Source organism: Hyperolius riggenbachi, chromosome 5 (assembly GCF_040937935.1).
Source record: "Hyperolius riggenbachi isolate aHypRig1 chromosome 5, aHypRig1.pri, whole genome shotgun sequence".
NCBI lineage: Eukaryota > Metazoa > Chordata > Amphibia > Anura > Hyperoliidae > Hyperolius > Hyperolius riggenbachi.
Window position 1 is genome coordinate 414,694,181 of NC_090650.1, and position 19,031 is coordinate 414,713,211.

The following is a 19,031-nucleotide window of genomic DNA, read 5'->3' on the forward strand; positions in this document are numbered from 1 at the left end:
CCGAATAGTGGCAGAGCTAAGGAGCTTGTGGCCCCAGTGCGAGTCTATCATGGGGCGCCAAGCACTCTATTGATATGGAGCCCCAAAACCTACCAACTTAAAGGAGTCATCAGGCAAAACCAGGTCCTCCCCGCTCTACTTATCCAGGGCTTCCTCCAGCCCCTTGCAGCTGACACGTCCCACGCCGCAGCTCGGCTCACAGCCGTGGTCCGGGATCCCTGCCTGTGAAGAGGGCGACTTCCTCTAGTGCGCATGCGCGAGTACCGCTGTCAATCAAGTCCACGTTTATGCAGTGTATTGTGCAGGTACAGTAGTTCTGTGCCTGCGCTGTACACTGTAGACAACGTGGGCTTGACAGTGGTCCTTGCCCAGGCGCAGTAGAGATGACCTCAAGGTCACCCTCTGCACCAGTGGGGATCCCCTGGCCAGCGACTGAGAGCGAAGCTGTGGCGTGGGACGTGTCAGCTGCAAGGGGCTGGAGGAAGGCCTGGCCTTAGTAAGGAGAGCTAGGAGGACCTGGGTTTGCCTGATGACTCCTTTAAAAGAAACCTAAAGCCAAATAAAGAAAAAGAGTTTCACTTGCCTGAGGCTTCTACTAGCTCCCTGCAGCCGTCACTTGCCCACGCCGGTCCTCAATCATCCTCCACTTCCCCCGCTGCGGCTGAGTTTCAGTTTTGCCGACGGAGTCAGCAGGCCACTGCTCCTGTGCGGCCCAGTCCACGCATATTCTTCTTCGTCTGCACTGTAACTTAAAACATGTCATAAAACGTGCGTTTCATTGTGATGATCATTTCTCAAAGGGAGAGAAAGGAAAAAAAGTTCTATAAGTTATGATTACTTTGTACGGGGGCAGAATAAACGTAAAGCGCAGGAACATATGCCAGTGAGACTGTTTCATTTTCAAATTTAGGATTTAACCTTAGATTGTGAGCTCCTCTGAGGACAGAGCACTATGTGCTCTGTAATGTGCAGCAGAAGATGTCAGTGCTATTTAAACACAATATTAATATGGTAGGACATTACACTATAACTATGGTAGGATTAGATTGTGAGCTCCTCCAAGGACAGCCAGTGACATGACTATGTACTCTGTAATGTACTGCAGAGGATGTCAGTGCTACAGGCCCGGATTTACCTCACAGGAGCCTATAGGCACAGATGTCCTGGCACCCTAGATTTTGCCCTTCATGAACCTACAAACTCCCACCCAGGGCCGGATTTACCATAAGGCACTGTAGGCACATGCCTACAGGCGCCTGATGATGGAAAGGCGGCTCACTCCCTCCTCCCCTATACAGAGTACTGATGAGAGTGTAAATGAGAGGTTACTCACCCTGCTCTCAGCATTCCACTGACCAGATCTCCCTTCAGTCAGGGGCACTACTACCTACCTGCTACTTGGGGGCACCTCTAGCTACTTCATTTTGAGGGTACTTCTGGCTACCTAATATGAAGGGGCACCTGTTGTTAAGTATGATGGGCAAGGGAAGTAAGGGAGAAATGACAGCTGGGCCAGTCAGCACACTTGTGGTGCAGTTGGGTCAGGGTTTTTTAGGTTAATGGAGGGCGGAGTCTAGGGTGCCAGAACATCGGTGCCTATAGGCTCCTGTGATGTAAAACCGTGCCTGCTCCCACCAAATCGTACCGCAAGTGTGCTGGCTGTCCTGTGCTGGCTGTCCCAGCTGCCACCTCTCCCTTACTTTCCTTGCTTGTCATAGGTCAGCTACAGGTGTCCCTTAGTATTAGGTAGCCAGAAGTACCCTCAATATTATGTAGCTAGAGGAAACTCAGTATAAAAAGCTAGAGGTGTCCCTGACTGAAGGGAGATCTCATCAGTGGAATGCAGGAAGCAGGGTGAGTAACCTCTCACTTACACTCTCAGCAGGACTCTGCAAGGGAAGGAAGGAGGGAGGCGCTCAGGGAGGGGAGTGAGCTGCCTTCCCACCTCAGGCGCCTGTAGGCAAGTGCCTACAGTGCCTTATGGTAAATCTGGCCCTGCAGTGCTATATAAATACATAATAATAATAATATGGTAGGACATTAGACTATGACTATGGTAGGGATTAAATTGTGAACTCCTCTGAGGACAGTCAGTGACATGACTGTGTACTCTATAAAGTACTGCAGAAGATGTCAGTTCTATATATAGTGGGTTGCAAAAGTATTCGGCCCCCTTGAAGTTTTCCACATTTTGTCATATTACTGCCACAAACATGCATCAATTTTATTGGAGTTCCACATAAAAAACAATATAAAGTGGCGTACACGTGAGAAGTGGAACGAAAATCATACATGATTCCAAACAGTTTTTACAAATAAATAACTGCAAAGTTGACTGTGCGTAATTATTCAGCCCCCATTGATCTGAGTGCAGTCAGTCATAGACATTGCCTGATGAGTGCTAATGACTAAACAGAGTGCACCTGTGTGTAATTAATGTCAGTACAAATACAGCTGCTCTGTGAAGGGCTCAGAGGTTGTCTCAGAGAATATTGGGAGCAACAACACCGTGAAGTCCAAAGAACACACCAGACAAGTCAGGGATAAAGTTATTGAGAAATGCAAAGCAGGCTTAGGCTACAAAAAAAGATTTCCAAAGCCTTGAACATTCTACGGAGCACTGTTCAAGCGATCATTCAGAAATGGAAGGAGTATGGCACAACTGTAAACCTACCAAGACAAGGCCATCCACCTAAACTCACAGGCCAAACAAGGTGAGCGCTGATCAGAAATGCAGTCAAGAGGCCCATGGTGACTCTGGATGAGCTGCAGAGATCTACAGCTCAGGTGGGAGACTCTGTCCATAGGACAACTATTAGTCATGCACTGCACAAAGTTGGCCTTTATGGAAGAGTGGCAAGAAGAAAGGCATTGTTAACAGAAAAGCGTAAGAAGTCCCGTTTGCAGTTTGCCACAAGCCATGTGGGGGACACAGCAATCATGTGGAAGAAGGTGCTCTGGTCAGATGAGACCAAAATGGAACTTTTTGGCCAAAATGCAAAACACTATGTGTGGCGGAAAACTAACACTGCACATCACTCTGAACACACCATCCCCACTGTCATATATGCTGGTGGCAGCATCATGCTCGGGGGTGCATCTCTTCAGCAGGGACAGGGAAGCTGGTCAGAGTTGATAGGAAGATGGATGGAGCCAAATACAAGGCAATCTTGGAAGAAAACCTCTTGGAGACTGCAAAAGACTTGAGACTGGGGCGGAGGTTCACCTTCCAGCAGGACAATGACCCTAAACATAAAGCCAAGGCAACAATGGAATGGTTTAAAACAAAACATATCCATGTGTTAGAATGGTCCAGTCAAAGTCCAGATCTAAATCCAACCGACAGTCTGTGGCAAGATCTGAAAACTGCTGTTCACAAACGCTGTCCATCTAATCTGACTGAGCTGGAGCTGTTTTGCAAAGAAGAATGGGCAAGGATTTCAGTCTCTATATGTGCAAAGCTGGTAGAGACCTACCCTAAAAGACTGGCAGCTGTAATTGCAGCAAAAGGTGGATCTACAAAGTATTGACTCAGGGGGCCGAATAATTACGTACACCCCACTTTGCAGTTATTTATTTGTAAAAAATGTTTGGAATCATGTATGATTTTCGATCCACTTCTCACATGTACACCACTTTGTATTGGTCTTTCATGTGGAATTCCAATGAAATTGATTCATGTTTGTGGCAGTAATGTGACAAAATGTGGAAAACTTCAAGGGGGCCGAATACTTTTGCAAGCCACTGTAAATACATAAAAATAATAATTTGCAGAGACCTAGAGGGGAAACAAATGTATAATTAGAGTATCAGACTGGCTGGACTAATATAAGACTTCACACAAGTCAGTATATTGTATTTATCAGACAGACTTTTATTGCACAATGTATGTTGAAATCCATACTAATATTTGCACTTGGGAATGGTGTATGTGTGTTATGTCATTATTGTTGTGTGTTCCTTTTACATGGGGACACAGAATACTTGCCTGCTCACATCTCCTATGAAATCTCTGTTCATTCTTGTTGTATATAATTACTGGAGTGTTTTATAAGATTGCTGAAAACAATATTCTTTTAGCTCCAGAAGATTTGAGATTAAAGTGAACCTCCAGACTAAAAATCTACTGGGCAGCACTGAAAAGGCTTGGTGCTTCTTTAACAGTTTCACAGCATCAGAACTTTGTTTTTCTTACTCAAGCCTTATTTTTAGCTGCACAGAAGAAAACTGCCCGGGCATTTTTCCCCTGATGCTGTGCAAAGCATGATGGGATTTCTGATGTTGTTCTCCTTCTGCTGTTTTGGCGCAAATTCGTTTTTTCTATTTTGATTTTGAGATTTGAAGCACGGCGCATGCAGGGGGGTGATCAGGACACAGGACAGTTGGAACTGTGTCTCATGCTCCGTCATCTCCTTTCAACAAAAAAGATGGCTGCCCCCATGAAAAAGATGGCTGCCCCCATGAAATCACAAACGTTTGACAGTTCTTTTAAAACAGGGTGGGTAAGAGATTATATTACCTATCGATTTTAATGAACATAACTAATGTAACTTCATGACAGTATGTTTGTTTAGGCTGAAATTACCCTTCAAAGGGACTCACAGAAGGTCTTTCACAATCCCAGCTGTATGAGGCCCTATCTGCAGAATAAAACAAAACGCAACTTAAAGGGGAACTTCAGCCTAAACAAACATACTGTTATTAAGTTACATTAGTTATGTTAATTAGAATAGATAGGTAATATAATCTTTTACCCACCCTGTTTTAAAAGAACAGGCAAATGTTTGTGATTCATGGGGGCTGCCATCTTTGTCATGGGGGCAGCCATCTTTTTGGTTGAAAGGAGGTGACAGGGAGCATGAAACACAGTTCCAACTGTCCTGTGTCCTGATAACCCCTCCCATCTACACACATTAGGCTTCAAATGTCAAATTCAAAATGAAAAAAAAAATTGCACCAAAACAGCAGAACGAGAACAACATCAGAAATCCCATCATGCTTTGCACAGCATAAGGGGAAAACTGCCCGGGCAGTTTTCTTCTGTGCAGCTAAAAATGAGACTTGTATAAGAGAAACAAAGTTCTGATGCTGTGAAACTGTTAAAGAAACACCAGGCCTTTTCAGTGCTGCTGAGTCGATTTTTAGTCTGGAGGATCACTTTAAATTAAATTATAATTGAAATGACAAGCTAAAAGGGCTCAATAAATAAAAGGGCACACTATTAAAAATACCAGGTACAGGGATAGCTTGTGTCAGAAAATCTCTTCAAGGGACCGAAAGTACATACACACTTTTGACGGAAGTTGCCTGTCAGAGATCAGTACCTGTTCCCCTTTTTGCGGCATCGCTGGGCCGGGCTGCACACACGTGTGTCAGCTACAAAGCTACCGATGCGCTGTGTTGCTATGCGGGGGGGCGACAGAGGGACACGAGTGGCGTGTCATGGCGGGGGAGCGGCACGAACAATGGAATTGGCAGGCATGGGTGTCTCTGGGATTGAGGGGTGGCCAGCAGCAGTACACATGCCCGATTATTGGCTGAGGTGGTCATTATCACTCAAGGTGGGTGGGGTGGGCAGTCAAGCCAACTGCCATTGCCTACTTGAATGATTTTTTATTTTAGTTCTTGGTTTTTTTACACGTGATGTGATGCTGGCACCAGCCAGGCCTGAGCTGCCCTGGGTCCCCCACCCCACCACCCCCAGCAGGGCCTGAGCTGCCCTGGGGCCCCCAGCCCACCACCACCAGCCAGGCCTGAGCTGCCCTGGGGCCCCCAGCCCACCACCACCAGCAGAGCCTGAGCTGCCCTGGGGCCCCCAGCCCAGCCTGAGCTTGACTCCTTCCGCCCAGCCCACCACCACCAGCCAGGCCTATGCTTACCTGGGTTCACTAGCCAGGCCTGAGCTGCCCAGGGTCCCCCAGCCCACCACCACCAGCAGAGCCTGAGCTGCCCTGGGGCCCCCAGCCCACCACCGTCAGCCAGGCCTGAGCCTGAGTCCTTCCTCCCAGTCCATCAATGTCTCTTATGTGCATTTACTGGAGAAACGCTGTCTCTCATTACGTGCATTTACTGGTGAAAGGCTGTTTCTCATTTAGTGCATTTACTGGGGAATTGCTGTCTGTCATTATGTGCATTAACTAGTGAAATGCTGTCTCTCATTACATGCATTTACTGGTGAAAGGCTGTCTGTCATTACGTGCATTTAGTGGTGAAACGCTGTCTCTTATTACGTGCATTTACTGGTGAAACGCTGTCTCTCATTATGTGCATTTAGTGGTGAAACGCTGTCTGTCATTACGTGCAGTTACTGGGGAAACGCTGTCGGTCATTATGTGCATTTACTGGTGAAAGGCTGTTTCTCATTTAGTGCATTTACTGGGGAAATGCTGTCTGTCATTATGTGCATTAACTAGTAAAATGCTGTCTCTCATTACATGCATTTACTGGTGAAAGGCTGTCTGTCATTACGTGCATTTAGTGGTGAAACGATGTCTCTTATTACGTGCATTTACTGGTGAAACGCTGTCTCTCATTATGTGCATTTAGTGGTGAAACGCTGTCTGTCATTACGTGCATTTACTGGGGAAACGCTGTCGGTCATTATGTGCATTTACTGGGGAAACGTTGTCTGTAATTACGTACATTTACTGGGGAAACACTGTCTGTCATTATGTGCATTTACTGGGGAAGCGTTGTCTGTAATTACGTACATTTACTGGGGAAACACTGTCTGTCATTACGTGCAATTACTGGGGAAATGCTGTCTGTCATTACGTGCATTTACTGGTGAAACGCTGTCTCTCATTACATGCATTTACTGGTGAAACGCTGTCTCTCATTACATGCATTTACTGGGGAAACTCTGTCTCTCATGATGTGCATTTACTGGGGAAACAATGTCTGTCATTACATGCATTTACTGGGGAAACCGCTGTCTGTCATTATGTGCATTTACTTCATATTTTTTTATGTAACTACATTAGCTGGTACAACTACATTACAGTTAGCCCCGCCCACATGACATCATGACTACGCTCATTTTTTCACACAGCGCAAACTTCCCCCATGAGCCCCGCCGGCCAGCCATTGTGCCCCTTTTGAGCCCCTCCAGAAATCTGAAGCTGGAGCCGCCACTGGCGCTACACTGGGGGCAACTATACTAATACTGTGGGCAACTATACTAGCTATACTGGGGGAAACTATACTAATACTGGGGGCAACTATACTAGCTATACTGGGGGCAACTATACTAATACTGGGGGCAACTATACTAATACTGTGGGCAACTATACTAGCTATAACTATACTAATACTGTGGGCAACTATACTAGCTATACTGGGGGCAACTATACTAGCTATACTGGAGGCAGCGATGCTGGGGGCCACTATACTAGCTATACTGGGGGCAACTATACTAATACTGGGGGCAACTATACCAGCTATACTGGAGGCAGCTATGCTGGGGGCCACTATACTAGCTATACTGGGGGCAACTACACTAATACTGGGGCCACTATACTAGCTATACTGGGGGAAGCTATACAGGGGGGCACTATACTAGCTATACTGGGGACAACTATACTAATACTGGGGGCAACTATACTAGCTATACTGGGGGCAAAGAACAATACTAGCTATGCTGGGGGCAACTATATTACCTACACTGGGGGCTACTATATTACCTACTCTGGGGGCAACTATACTACCTACACTGGGGGCTACTATATTACCTACTCTGGGGGCAACTATACTACCTACACTGGGGGCTACTATACTACCTACACTGGAGCAACTATACTGGAGGCAACTATGTTACCTATACTGGGGGCAACTATAGTAGCTACCTATACTGAGGCCAACTTTACGGGGGGAACCTACACCTGGCATTACCCACCGTGGCGCACTTAACATGCCACATTCGCTCCTTTCCTTTTTTGGGGGTGTCTTAATACCCAGTACCAGGTGTTAAATGCCCTAGGTACCCCACAGGTCTGAGGAGAAATGGTTGAATCCAGCAGCACGGTGTATGATGCCAGCTTATTAATAGACCACACAGCAGAGGCTATCTATGGCAATAGTCCAGATGGGATATGCTGAGGGCAGTACTAGCATTAGGGTCTGTTCGCATGTATGCTTTTACGACATTTACTGCCAGCTGTTGCTCTTGTTGTGCCAATACCGTTGCTTACCGCTGTTCCTGCAAATGCTGCGTCCCCCCCCCCCCCCCCTATTATTTGGTCCCTTGCCCGGCCCATAGGAGATCATGGAATGTGTGAGGAGAGGAGGTTGACTTGTTAATGTGAGGCTTGCAGAACACAGTGAAGTTCCTCCCTTCTGTAAACACTCATGTTGGATTCTATCTGGATAAGTCTCTGCGTTGTGCAATGTGCCTCTCCCCACTTGTGGCTGGATTATGCGGATACTGGATCTTTTGAAGCATCCATAATGTGCGCTGTTTGGCCTCGACTTGTCCTTTTTTGTTTGCAAACATCACATTCATCCTCCTGTTTAGTCCTTGAGACGTCTTCTTTATCTTCGCTATCTGTGTTGTGGTGTGCTGTGATCACATGCTTATCTACAAGTGCCATCAACGCAATAATAGCATCATAAAACATAACCATGCAGGGACTGTGATCCTGAACAACTTGAGGTAGCATCTCTCATAGGTACTTGACAAGACACAGAACATTTACACTCACCTAAAAGATTATTAGGAACACCTGTTCAATTTCTCATTAATGCAATTATCTAATCAACCAATCACATGGCAGTTGCTTCAAGGTATTTAGGGGTGTGGTCCTGGTCAAAACAATCTCCTGAACTCTAAACTGAATGTCAGAATGGGAAAGAAAGATGATTTAAGCAATTTTGAGCTTGCCATGGTTGTTGGTGCCAGAGGGGCCGGTCTGAGTATTTCACAATCTGCTCAGTTACTGGGATTTTCACGCACAACCATTTCTAGGGTTTACAAAGAATGGTGTGAAAAGGGAAAAACATCCAGTATGCGGCAGTCCTGTAGGCGAAAATGCCTTGTTGATGCTAGAGGTCACAGAAGAATGGGCCGACTGATTCAAGCTGATAGAAGAGCAAGGCTGACTGAAATAACCACTCTTTACAACCGAGGTATGCAGCAAAGCATTTGTGAAGCCACAACACACACAACCTTGAGGCGGATGGGCTACAACAGCAGAGGACCCCACTAGGTACCACTCATCTCCACTACAAATAGGAAAAAGAGGCTACAATTTGCACAAGCTCACCAAAATTGGACAGTTGAAGACTGGAAAAATGTTGCCTGGTCCGAAGAGTCTCGATAGAGTCAGAATTTGGCGTAACCAGAATGAGAACATGGATCCATCATTTTTTTTACCACTGTGCAGGCTGGTGGTGTAATGGTGTGGAGAATGTTTTCTTGGCACACTTTAGGCCCCTTAGTGCCAGTTGGGAATTGTTTAAGGGCTACCTGAACATTGTTTCTGACCATGTCCATCCCTTCATGACCATCATGTACCCATCCTCTGATGGCTACTTCCAGCAGGATAATGCTCCATGTCACAAAGTTCAAATCATTTCAAATTGGTTTCTTGAAGATGACAATGAGTTCACTGTACTAAAATGGCCCCCACAGTCACCAGATCTCAACCCAATAGAGCATCTTTGGTATGTGATGCAACGGTAGCTTCGTGCCCTGGATGTGCATCCCACAAATCTCCATCAACTGCAAGATGCTATCCTATCAATATGGGACAACATTTCTAAACAATGCTTTCAGCACCTTGTTGAATCAATGCCAAGTAGAATTAAGGCAGTTCTGAAGGTGAAAGGGGATCAAACATCATGGTGTTTCTAATAATCCTTTAGGTGAGTGTGTATTGTGCTTTTCTCCTGGCAGTCTCAAAGCACCAGAGCTGTAGTCACTAGGGTGCTTTATAGGCAGTAGCTGTGTTAGGGAGTCTTGCCCAAGGTCTCCTCACTGACTAGGTCCTGGCTTACTGAACCAAGATTCAAACCCTGGTCTCCTGTGTCAGAGGCAGAGCCCTTAACCAGTACACTTTCCAGCTACTTGATAGTCACGATTTTGAGTGGACATCGATTCCTTCCCTGGTCTTTGAATAGAGAAGCAGAGCTTGAATCTATAGAAGAACTGTAGAGAAAATAACAAAATGAATACAATGGCCTCAATTCACTAAGCTTATCTCCTTTCTTTAATAATGTTTCTAGAGTTATCACCATGGTGATAAGGCATGTAGTATTCAGGAAACATTTTACCTCATGCCTTATCACCATGGTGATAACTCTAGAAACGTTATTAAAGACAGGAGATAAGCTTAGTGAATTGAGGCCAATGTCTTCATTTATAGATTATTTAGTCAGGGTTTGCCCATTGTAAAATCTTTCATGTTCCTGATTTACATTCTGAAATGTATCACTGGTGCTGACATCTTTAGTTCTGCCAGGTAATTGGTACGGAATCCAGGAAATTATAGACCTGTAAGCTTAACATCAGTTGTATGCAAACTATTTGAGGGGTTACTAAGAGATACTATACATGACTTCATAGTAGAAAATAATCTTATTTCTCAGCATCAACATGGGTTTACTAAAGACAGGTCCTGTTTGACTAACATGCTCAGCTTTTATGAGGTAGTGAATGCTAATATGGATATTGGGAATGCTGTAGATGTGATATACTTAGACTTTGCTAAGGCCTTCGACACTGTTCCCCACAAAAGTCTGGTGCAAAAGATGAGGATGCAAGGACTGGGGAAGAGTCTGTGTGCTTGGATAGGGAACTGGCTAATGGACAGAAAACAAAGAGTTGTGGTCAATGGATCATACTCAAAATGGGAGACTGTTAGCAGTGGGGTCCCACAGGGGTCTGTACTGGGTCCAGTGCTCTTCAATTTATTTATTAATGACCTAGTGGATACAGTAGTGAGCAATGTTGCTATTTTTGCAGATGATACAAAATTGTGCAGAATCATCAACTCTAAGGAAGATAGTGTTATATTGCAACAGGATCTGGATAGGATGGCTATATGGGCACATACATGGCAGATGAAATTCAATGTTGACAAATGTAAAGTCATGCATTTTGGTCGTACCAATGGTCTAACACCATACAAAATAAATGGGATACAGTTGGGGACATCAAACTTGGAGAAGGACTTAGGAGTACTCATCGACAACAAGTTAAATAATCGTACTCAATGCCAAGCCGCTGCAGCTAAAGCTAACAAAATTTTGGGATGCATTAAAAGGGAAATAAAAACTCGAGATGCTAGCATAATATTGCCCCTGTTTAACTCTCTAGTAAGGCCACATCTGGAATATGGAATTCAGTTCTGGGCACCACATTACAAAAAAGATATTGCAGTTCTAGAGCAGGTGCAGAGACGAGCAACAAAATTGATACGTGGGATGGAAGGTCTCACTTACCAAGAAAGGTTAGATAAACTGGGTTTATTTAGTCTAGAGAAAAGACGCCTTAGAGGAGATCTAATTAACATGTATAAATACATCAGAGGGCAATATAATAGCTTGGCGGATGAGCTTTTTGTCCCTAGGCCTTCTCAAAGGACTAGAGGACATGATCTGCGCATGGAGGAAAAACGTTTTAGCCATTATTTAGGAAAGGGTTCTTTACAGTAAGAGTGATTAAGATGTGGAATGCATTGCCACAGGAAGTCGTTATGGCAAACTCTATACCTGCATTTAAAGGGGGCTTAGATGCTTTCCTTGCGTTGAATGACATCCATGGCTACAATTACTAGGTAATGCCAATGATGTTGATCCAGGGATTTTATCTGATTGCCATCTGGAGTCGGGAAGGAATTTTTACCTTGTAAGGGTTTTTTCGCCTTCCTCTGGATCAACACGGATATGTGAGGGAGCAGGCTGGAGTTGTACTTTGTACTGGTTGAACTCGATGGACGTATGTCTTTTTTCAACCAAAGTAACTATGTAACTATGTAACTATGGAATGTAATTTACTGAGAGTTCTATGCACAGAGGGAGATATGCTTGCTTGGCAGTTGGAAAAAGCTTTTACTTCCCACAATGCAACGAGGTTCACAGACAGCAAACTGTCAGGACCATGGTCATGACATCACACTGTGGGAGGGGTTTCACCACAATATCAGTCATACAGACCCCCCTGATGATCTATTAGAGAAAAGGTAAAGATTTCTCGTGGGAAAGGGGGTATCAGCTACTGATTGGAATGAAGTTCAATCCTTGGTTACGGTTTCTCTTTAAAGGGAACCTTAACTGGTGAGGAAAAATAAATTCACTTACCTGGGGGCTTTCCCAAGCCTCCTGCAGCCGTCCGGTGCCCGCGCCGGTCCTTCGGTGCCCTCCGGTCTCCCTCCGCCGCTAAGTTACGTTTTCGGACGACTGCCAGTCGTCCTCGGGCCACTTCCGCATTCCTAGTCGTAAACTGCAGTAAAGCGTGTCCGCATGACGCGTTTGGCGTCATGCACATGACACGTTTGGCGTCATGCGGACGCGCTTTACTGCAGTTTACGACTAGGAATGCGGAAGTGGCCCGAGGACGACTGGCAGTCGTCCGAAAACGAAACTTAGCGGCGGAGGGAGACCGGAGGGCACCGAAGGACCGGCGCGGGCACCGGACGGCTGCAAGAGGCTTGGGAAAGCCCCCAGGTAAGTGAATTTATTTTTCCTCGCCAGTTAAGGTTCCCTTTAAGGTGCGTACACAAGTGCAATTACACCATGTGTTTGGAAATTAGGGTCACGTGACCCTAAAGTACAGTGACCAGATTTTTCTTGGCTCAACCTGGGACGGGAGGGGGGTGCTAGTGCCGCTCTGAAAAATGGGTGTGTCCATGACGTGGAGGGGAAATGGGCGTGTCCATGATGTGGAGGGAAAATGGGCGTGTCCATGATATGGTGGGGGCGGAGCAAACTGTAAGGTAGATCTGAGGCAATGGGCCAGAGTTTCCTCCCAAAACACAGACAAAGATTAGGCAATGTTTCCCAAACACATAAGAAAGCAGTGTTCCCACAATGGTGTGGTGAAATGGGAGATTTGCATCATGGATGTCAGTCCATGACATGACTATGTACTCTGTAAAGTGCTGCAGAAGATGCTAATGCTACATAAATACATAATAATGATTTTCTTTACATTCCCTTTCTCCCTCCCCCCGCCAGCCAGTCACTATAATCGGCTGTCATAGGCAGCCGCCATTCAAGCGGAGATGCGCGCGCAATCTCCCTTCAAAGCACACCCCCAAGACTGTGCGCCAATCAGCGTTAGGCGGTCCTGGGGCTGCTGCCGCGTCCACGGCAATTCCCATGGTGCAGTGCTGTAGAGGTTAAAGAGGAACTTTACAGAAAAATAGTAGAAGAATAAATCAATACATTGCAAAGTGAGAAGTTAAAGTGGACCCAAATTAAAAATACAAGATTTCAGAAATAAAATCTATTTTCTAAATTATAATAATAAATAGCAGCCTTTTTTCAGCTGCATGATGACAAATATAAAATATTTTACATTTATTGGAGGAACCCCTCCCTTCCTTTCATATTGCCGGGACAAAATCCGGCAAACTGGTGGAGTAGGTGGTGTCCGGCAAAGGAGGAATTGCTAATGGCTGCCACCTGTATAACCCTAGTTATGCAAAGAGGAGGGTGAAAAGCATGTACTGAAATGCTCATAGGCTTAAAGGAGTGTTTATTTATCTTTGTATGTGTCAGAGTGGTGCAACTAAATGTTTTTAATTAAAAAAAATATTTGGTTTGGGTCCACTTTAAGAAAATAAAAGAGAAATCAAGAAGTGTTTGATATTCACCATGTCATTTGTTCATGTAGTTCATGAGCCTGTAATTCAGCATCTTTACTACTGGCAGACAAGAAAAACTAGACAGTACCAACTGCCATTATATTTAACCACACCCACTTACAATGTGATAGGCTAAAGGGTTGTTTTTATGGATATACATGTGCACTGAGGAACATACTAGAAAGGAAACTGTCATAACCATGGTCATGACAATGACATCACACTGTCGGATGGGTTTCACCACGGAATGGTACGGAATGTAATTTACTGAGAGTTCTATGCACAGAGGGAGAGACTGCTTGCTTGGCAGTTGGAAAAAGCTGTTATTTCCCACAATGCAACAAGGTTCACAGACAGCAAACTGTCAGGACCATGGTCATGACATCACACTGTGGGAGGGGTTTCACCACAATATCAGTTATACAGCGCCCCCTGATGATCTATTTGAGAAAAGGAATAGATTTCTCATGGGAAAGGGGGTATCAGCTACTGATTGGGATGAAGTTCAATCCTTGGTTAAAATTCCTCTTTAATCCATCCCTGTTCTGTAAAACTGGAAAGCCTGGCAGCCCTTCTATCACATGACCACAGGCCCTTAGAAAGCAATGCAAGTATTTAGTAGATTTTGTTTTAATATAACACACTAGGGTTCAAGTGATGGTCAGTGGCAGGAAGCAAAAGTGAATTAAAAATAGAGGTGGAATTATCGGAATTGCTAATCCAGAACCTGTATGCAGGTGCGACGCTCTGACTCCATTGGCTGCATGCTTGTTCTCACCGTGGGATAGGACAGCCAAGCAACTGTGGCAATTGTGAAAAGCAACACCATGTCTGTCCCGTGTCACTCTCACTTCCTGTGAATAAGCCTAGGTGACAGCAGAACTTTAATCCCATAACACCAGCTGTTAATGTCAGATTTGTAGAACAGAGAAGATTCGTAAGAATGCTAATCCGGTAATAACGATAATTGGGCCGCCCCTCCTCCGCCTTCAGCATCTTCACTACGATCTCGCACAATGGTAGCCGGGAGATCGCATCAAGTGTCATCAGATCACGAAAATATTATCCGTCACAAACTGGATCCCTCCAGAATCAGTCGTTTTATTTGGCCAGCTAAGTTTACACTTGCAAAGTTGCTAGGAATTTGGCAGCACTTAAAGAGGAACTCCAGTGAAAATAATGTAATAAAAAAGTGCTTCATTTTTACAATAATTATGTATAAATAATTTAGTCAGTGTTTGCCCAATTGTAAAATCTTTCCTCTCCCTGATTTACATTCTGACATTTATCACATGGTGACATTTTTACTGCTGGCAGGTGATGTAGCTGCTGCTTGCTTTTTTGGCAGTTGGAAACAGCTGTAAACAGCTATTTCCCACAATGCAGCAAGGTTCACAGACAGGAAACTGCCAGGACCACGGTCCTCAGAGTTTCCTGTGGGAGGGGTTTCACCACAATATCAGCCATACAGCGCCCCCTGATGATCCGTTTGTGAAAAGAGATAGACTTCTCATGTAAAAGGGGGTATCAGCTACTGATTGGGATGAAGTTCATTTCTTGGTCACGGTTTCTCTTTAACGGACACAAACAAATTTACGGTCAGGGCCGATTCTAGACTTTTTGCTGTCTGAGGCAAACTTATGAGGTTGCGTCCCCACCCCCCAATTCGGAATGATCGCACTGCACCCGACGATTTACTCTGCTTCATTTCATGTTCTCACATGACATGCTGCAGCTAAACAAAATAGCACACTGGCTGGCTGTGGGTCTGTGACAAACTGCTCACCCTTAGCTACTCGGCTATCCTCTATGCCTCCGCAGTCAGGACAGCAATGCCCCCTCTTCCCTTCTGCTGTACAAGTCAAATCAAGCACTGCTGCTCTCCTGCCTCCTCCCTTCTCACTCACTGTCAGACTCCTGACACAGCACAACAATCTGCATTTCCCCAATGATGACCTCTTCCCCTCGCTCTCCTCTCCCTTCTCCTCCTACTTTGACTGCATGCTGTAAGTGTAAAAACAGTACAAACATCTGCGCCTGATGCAAGTGTTTCACCTTGTTTCATGAGAGAACCGGCCCTGAATACGGTACAAGGACAGATATTATAGACAATTATAAATCAATGACAGTATAGAAGTTCGAATAATTCAAAAACGGCATGAAGCATTAATTTCCCGGTTCTGTGCAATAATGTTTCAAGTCCTAGCAGATTCAGAATTAGCGTGGTTCTGAATTAAGCAGAGCTACCTCCTGGGGGAAGAAGCTGTTCCTAGAAGTTTTAGTTACAACTGACCGGTATATGACGCTTGAAGGCAGAAGTTGGAATATGGAGTGGGCACGGTGAGAGGGGTCAGAGGCAATCTTAAGCTTTGGACACATGAGGCATGTTGCCCGTCGGGTATCAGTACTCGATCCCTTGGGCAATATGGTTGGGCTGAGGCTGAAAGACGCGTTGTTAGCCTGCAGCTTTGCAACGTGTTCTGTTCCTATATGGGGGAAGGAGTGACGCAGGCCTGACGTCATGCACCATGCAGGGTAAGTGGAGAGAGTAATCCGCCAGGTGGATCGCTGGCCGGGCGGCCGTGTGGAGTTGATGGCTGCTGTACACATGCTTGTTTCTTGGCACAGGTGGTCGGTATTGTCTGCCTCTGAAGAGTTTCATCTAGTGTGTGTACAGAGCTTTAAAGGACAACTGTAGTGAGAGGGATATGATGGCTGCCATATTTATTTCATTATAAGCAATACCAGTTGTAAGGCTGCCCTGCTAATCCTCAGCCTTTAATACTTTTAGCCATAGACCCTGAACAGATTCTGACTTCATTGTCAAATCTGACAAGATTATCTGCATGCTTGTTTCAGGTGTGTGATTCAGTCACTACTACAGACAAATAGATCAACAGGGCTGCCAGGGAACTGGTATTGTTTGAAAGGAAATAAATATGGCAGCCGTCATATCCCTCTCACTTCAGTTGTCCTTTAAAGCTCCGTACACACACTAGATGAAACTCTTCTGAGGCAGACAATACCGACCACCTCTGCCAAGAAACCAGCATGTGTACAGCAGCCATCAACGCCTCTCGGCCGCCCGGCCAGCAATCCACCTGGCGGATTAAGGTGTCCATACATCAGATAATGTATGGGCAGATCGACCAAGAGACAGATCTGTTTCTGATCGAATCTGATCGGAGAGACATCTGTTGTTTGCCCACACACCGCAGGCCAATTTCTGATTGATTTGAGCATGAAATCTCTCAGAAATCGACCTTGTGGTGCTGCATCCGCTGCCTCGCCGCCCTTTCCACTGTCCCCCAATGTAAAATGTGCCCCCACCCTGCTGTGCCCCGTTCAGTATAGTTTACCTTTCGGTGTCCATGGCTGGCTCTGGGCTCCATCCTCATAACTACGCCCCATGTAGGTGGCGGCTTAACATGGGCGCATTTGTGACATCACACACGCTCATGTATACGCTGGCAACCACATGGGGCACTTGTATGTGTACTAAGGGTGGAGCCTGGAGCCAGCGGCGGACACAGACAGGTAAAGTATTCATGCACGGGACGCCAGGGGGGCACATTTTACACTAGTGGGGGAAGCGCTGGGGGTTCTGTCGTGTTCATCACTCGTCCCGATATCGAAACCAGTTACCGCCGAACAAGCATGTCAGCCCTACATCTTGCAGCATGTCCAGTCGCTACGTCACCATTAAGGCTTTGTTCACATCGAAACTCGAAATCGCTGGTGCCGATTTTTTTTTTCCCCCTCCTGGCGCTTACCAGCGCACTTAATTTTTTTGTAAAGTGCTTTTCAAAGCGCTTTAGCAGAGCAATTTGTTTTTTCACTTCCTGACGGGATCCACTGGCGGTGTGCTGCGGGATATAGTCTGTGATTTGCGATTTGGCTCTGCAGCCATTGGTGCGATCTCTCTCAAAATGTTGCCTGCATCGCTTTGCGTTTGCTCTACGATCATAGCAACGCTACAAGTGGGACCACTCCAGAGGGTTCCACTATTGCATCACTTTTCTGATCGCCGATGATCACCAATGCGCTCAAATCTGATCGATTCCCCCCATACACTGCACGCAGATTTTCAGTAGATTTCACTGTAAAATCGAACTGCAGCATTGCAATGTTCAATACAGGCCGTTCGATATGGGCCGTCGGTCTTTCGCCTCTCCACCACTGTGTCTGATCGACCTAAATTTACCATCCAGTCTGATTGTAATTTCAGTAAATTTTTGCCATGAATCGGTCGAAATTACGATCAATGCGGCTCGTTGGGCCACAGATAATTGGCAGCTACAATGATGGTGATCAAATCTGCCTGTAAAAATGAATGCGTGTATGGCCAGAATTATATTTCTAAATTGTGGGCAGCACCGTGGCGTAGTGGTTAGCGCCTGAGCCCACTGACGCAGTTGTGTCTGCTTTTCAGTCACACATCAATGTTACAGATGCTGAAAAGTGGACACAAGCGGACATAACTGCGTAAGTGGGCTCAGGCCTTTACCGCTCTCACCTCGCAGCACTGGGTCCCCGGTTTGAATCCCAGCCAAGGCACTGTCTGCACAGAGCTTGTATGTTTTGTATGTTCTCCCGATGTCTGTGTGGGTTTCCTCCGGGCACTCTGGTTTCCTCCTACATCCCCAAAAATACAGATATGTTAATTGGCTTCCCTCTAAATTGGCTCTAGACTATGATACATACATTACACGATACATACATAGACATAGGACTATGGTAGGGACTAGATCAGGGGTAGGGAACCTTGGCTCTCCAGCTGTGATAAAACTACAAATCCCAGCATGCATTTGCCTTTATTAAAACCTGCCTGGCGTTCTGATTCCCACGGCCCTGCGGCCGCGGGAACGTTTTTTGCACATATTTTTTTTTCTTTTTCATGTAGCTAGCCTAGCACTAGCTACATGATTCCCCCCTCCCTGCGGCGTCCCTCCCACCCCTCCGATCGGCGCAATGGCCCGTCCAGAAATCCCGTTCTGAACGGGATTTCCTGGAGGGCTTACCCCGTCGCCATGGCGACACACATCGTGACGTCATCGACGTCGGCGGCGTCGTGACGTCACAGGGAGACCCGATCCACCCCTCAGCGCTGCCTGGCACTGATTGGCCAGGCAGCGCACGGGGTCTCGCCTGGGGGGGCCCTGCATCGCGGCGGATCGGCGGCGGCGATCGGGTAAGGCACGCAGCAAGCAAAGTGCTTGCTGTGTG